The following is a 5,000-nucleotide window of genomic DNA, read 5'->3' as shown; positions in this document are numbered from 1 at the left end:
ATTCGACTATGACTGGACCCAGTGTTTCATAATTCAATTCAAATCGAAAACACTGTATCACTTCACGTTTCACTGAAGCGCCCAGAAAGTGTGATTCGAGCATTGTATCACTGAGCGTCACGTTTGCTCGGTGTGTTTTATCTGCAGTGTTTCTGTGGCAGAGATCTGCGCGGTTGGCTCTGTGGTCTAATTAACAGCATTGCTAATCACAGCTTCCATTAGAGCAGCCCCCGCTGGATAATGACACACACACACACAGCAAGGGGCGACAGGAGGAACAGCATGCGCTGACATGGAGAGACACAGACAAACACATACACAAACACACAATAATGCAATCTTCTCCACACCCATATGCTTGTCTGTACAGGCATTTGTACACACACAGATGGAAGCAAAAATAAACACACGATCACAAGGCCAACAATCACACAGCCTTCTCTTGTTTATGTCTGCTTTGTGCACATGTGACTATGTTACATATACAATGAGACAGTAACGGTGAACCCCAGTGTCCTACATGTACTGCAGTGCATCAGACAGTTCAAAGCATGGCCTTCCATGTGTGAAGCAAAGCATTTAACAGATGAGTAAATGATGTGTTTGTTTCCCTAAAACTAATTCAGGAAAAAGGGCAGAACCCCAGCTGTAAAAAATGCAAAAAAAAATAGATAGTTTTGGTGAATTTTACTCTCAATTAATGGACTCACAAAACTGCTCATGTGCTTTGTTGTGAAGCCTTTTGTCATCAAAACGTTCGAGAAATAAGGTGATTGTTTTGCTTTTGTTCATCAGCAGAGCGCTGCTGCATTTCAGTTCTTGTAGACAAATTTCACAGTAGACATTTTGACATGTCACAGCAAGAAAGCACAGGTGCAATTAATAACGTTAATGATGCTGAATCCTGTTTAGTTTTGCTAGTACTATGACTCTGGTGTAGCAGATTCACTGAGCCATTGTTAATGTTATTAGTTCCACCTGTACCTTTCTTGCTATAAGTCAAAATGTCTGCAGTGAAAGAGGCAGACCCCCCAACTGAAATTTAGTTTAGGAGAAGCACACTTGTTTCCTCTTAAGATCTCAAAATGGAGTAAACGCTTGCTCCTCTATTCAGGTGAATAATATAATTATGTATATATATGTTTGCAAGACTGGGGACATGTGTGTCCTGGAAACCCTTTATTTCTGCTGTAACTTGCAGCTGTGCAAGTGATGGGAACACAGGAAGGTGGGATCAGTAGCGTGTGTGTGTGTGTGTGTGTGTGCGTGTGTGTGTCGGCAGGAGGAGTGTGTGGGGGTAAAGCCCTGTGGTGACCTGTGCCCCCAGCCAAAGCGAGGGGAAGTGGGGGGTGACCGGGGGTAGAATGTAGATGAATGGGAGTGAATGGAAGAACTTGACTTGTGGGGCCAAAAGGGGACTATTGTATTTTAACCTATTCTCTTACACACAGGGGCTATGTGTGTGTGTGTGTGTGTGTGTGTGTGTGTGTGTGAGTGTGAGTGTGTGTGCATGTGCATGCAACATGGATATGGAGAGCAGGACAGGTGGTTTAAGGCTTCTTTTGAAACGTGAAAAAATATTCTCAGTACGTTTGAAGGAAAATGACATACAGTGGTTGCGTGCAACAAAATGAAAACAAAATCATGTCAATGGCATTTACCCAGCATGCCAAGTTGACCTCTCACCCCTTTGTGCATCCACTGTGACATGCAGCAGCTTACCAGATAAAAGACGCTGGGAGTGAGCAAGAGATGGCGAGGTGAAGAGGGGAGGACAGAGGAGAGGGGGGGGGAGCTCCGCCCTTCACCCTGAGTTCCTCTCAGTGTCTCCCACCCCCCATAAAACTTTGATCTCTGAAGTTTAGATGAGGCATATGCACTCACTCACTCACACACACACACACACACACACACACACACTCACACATACACAAGCACAGGCCGGGTCTGTGAGGTCAGACTTACAACCCTTGTCCTATCAGTATGATAATCTATGTCAAGTGCAAAAAGATGCACACTAGTGGTGTCCTACCCCCTGCAGACACACACTCACACATACACACGCATACAAAACATGCACTGAAACACACAAACAGGTGACAACTCATCTCTCAAGGTATTTGGATTTAATAATTCAACTGTTCCTGGGTTGTCGAAAAAATGGCAGTGGCAGCCCGAGTGAGAGGGAGATGACGATGGAGAGAGGGAGAACCAGGAGGAAGAGAGGGAGTGAAAGAGAGTAAGGGGAGAGCGAGCAAGAGAGAGAGAGACAGAGAAGGCGGAAGAGAGAGGAAAAAGGCAGAAAGGAGAGAACAATAAGGGCTCATTGTTTGTTTTGTTCTGCTCTGAAAAAGAGGGAAGAGAAGCGCTTCCCTTCTGAGACTGACTCACAGAGATAGAGGCAGCTGTGTGAGTGTGTGTGTGTGTGTGTGTGTGTGTGTGTGTGTGTGTGTGTGTGTGTATCCAACAGTGAATAGGATTTAACCCGTCACGGCAATGAGTTTCTTTACCCATCCATGGACACAATGAGACCAGCCGGATATCAAGCTACCAAGCTACCCACCCACCCACACCCACATCCACACAAACACACACACACACACACACACACACACACACACAAGCAAAAACGAACCTACACACACATTCATACAGATGAATGGACAATATTGATTATCATAAGTAAAAGCTTTGTTCTTACTGTTCGATTACAGTAGTTTCTGTTGTCTCCCTAGTTCTCAGTCTTTGTCTGGTCCTTTGTGGGTGCTCTGTCATGACAGGCTTGGGTCAGTCTTTCCAGAGTGTATTTGTGTGTGTGTGTGTGTGTGTGTGTGTCTGTGTGTGTGTGTGTATGTATGTGTGTGTGTGTGACAGAGAGAAAGCAGAAAGCAATAAGCTGGCTGAAATGGTGCCATCAGAGCTACATGATTGATCAATTGAATTCCATCATGGGGACTGGCCGGTGGGATTAAATGGGTCGCCGTGGGTTACCAGGCTAAAGCATCATACCGGCTTTATCTCCCCCCCTGATTGGTCTGTCACCAGAGACCTGGACCATACACTCTCACTCTCCTAGCATCTGTGTATGTGTGTGTGTGTGTGTGTGTGTGACTATGGGAGAGAAAGCGAGATTATGATCAAGGGGTGTTTGTCAGAGTGAGAGTGGGTGAAAGGGGTTTTGTGTACTGAAAAGGTACGGCGAGGCTTTTTTGAGTTACGCAGTACTGTGTGAGTGTGATGATTTTTTTTCACTTTAGCAGCAAGATACTGTCTTATGATTCAAGGTTTATCAGAAGTCTTTGAAATCACCTGAAAAACACTCTTTGTGCCAATGTGCCAGGTCACATTATTTTTGTTACACATGAAAGATTACCACTCATTAAATTAAATCATATAATATTATACAGCCATGAAATGGTAGATTAATATAAAGTATGCTAATCTATATAAAGGATATTGCCCATTTATTACAACTTCGGTCTATTCTTAGTTAAGTTTGTGTCCATCCTTCTAACCAGTAATAATAACATTATACTAACAAAATTATTTGATAAAATGTGTCAACATAGCAACATCACTAAAAGAAGAAGGGAAAGTCACTCCAGCAGTCAGATGATCATACAGGTTTTAAACAAACACCCCAAGAGCCAAACTTCCAACTTTGACCTATTAACGTAGTTGTGCGCACACAGTCCTCTTCGTGGACAGCATTTATTTGTAATTAAACCCAAACCAATGATGCAACAGAGCCAGACCCTCCCATGTAGTTCAGTTGGTTGTGGCCATGAATGTTGTTTATGTCAGCCGTCAAGCCTGCAACACAAAACTCTTTGCATACCACTTATTGATATAGTAATATTCATCCATCGAACCATAACTCCAGATGCATTCATAGGTTGTCCTGACTCCTATGACCCCAGAATTGCCGGTTTGTTTACATCCTGTTTGATCATCTGACTGCTCTACCTTATTGCCAGACAAGAATACTGATATTGGATGATGCTGCAAAACCACAGATTACATTCAACGATTGTGTTTTTTAATGTCCAATACAAACATTTTTAAAATCTTCTCTTCCTACAATTCCTTCACATGGCAACTACTATATGATTAAAGTTAGGGAAAGATTGTGGTTACGACAAATAAACTACGGCAAGGGTTAGGCAACTAAAACACATAGGGAAGGAATGTATTTACAGTAATTAAAAAGGCAAACGATTAATTCTGTGCTGGGGCACTAACTCAGGTCTTCTGCATTTAAGTCAGACACACCACTCTGACCTCCATAACTTCATTGTTGCAATGTCGCCATGTTTCCAGATCTCAGCAATTACTTTCATGATGATTATCATAACCAGTAGAAATGATGGCCAAAACTACGATAAGACCCAAGTTATAATAATGTTGAATGTGGTGTTTTTTTTCTTTCCTTCTTTTTTCTTGCTACATCACTCTTTGTTTTTTTCTTTTAAGACCACAGTCCTGCACAAATGGATCTGTATTTTCAGTCCAGATGGAAAAAAAAAAAAAAAAAAAAAAAAAATATATATATATATATATATATATATATATATATGAACCCCCTTCCCCCCTCTCCACCTGTCTGTCATATCACTCCCCCTGCCGCTGGACACTCACTCGCACACATACACACACACACACCAAACACACAGTGACCCCCAGGACTAAAATAGGCTCTCAGAAGCGGTTTGGAGCGATGAATTGGCTCTATAGTGGGGGATTTTCACCCTCATCCCCTTTTTCTCTTTATCTTTCTCTCTCGTTCTCTCTTTTCTAATCATTTGTGGGCCGCGACTCTTCAGAGTTCTTATAATTGTCTCGTTCAGTCCCTCAGCCTTGCAATAACTGCAGGATACGAGAGCTCACAGTCTAATACTGATACCACAGCAATATATATTTGTGTGTCTGTGTGTGTGTATGGGTGATATGACAAGAGGGACGGAGAGGTGTGTATATATGAGAGGCCAGAGTGTACTTTT

The 5,000-nt window shown here is 42.7% G+C and overlaps 1 protein-coding gene across 2 annotated transcripts in view; it reads left to right on the top strand.

Moving 5' to 3' along the window:
• pax5 (paired box 5) overlaps window positions 1-5,000 on the top strand; it is a 54,032-nt gene that overhangs the window by 25,941 nt on the left and 23,091 nt on the right. The window lies entirely within an intron of this gene.

This window comes from Thunnus albacares, chromosome 3 (assembly GCF_914725855.1).
Source record: "Thunnus albacares chromosome 3, fThuAlb1.1, whole genome shotgun sequence".
NCBI lineage: Eukaryota > Metazoa > Chordata > Actinopteri > Scombriformes > Scombridae > Thunnus > Thunnus albacares.
The sequence above is the reverse complement of the archived record's forward strand: the minus strand, read 5'-3'. Positions and strand labels throughout refer to the sequence as shown.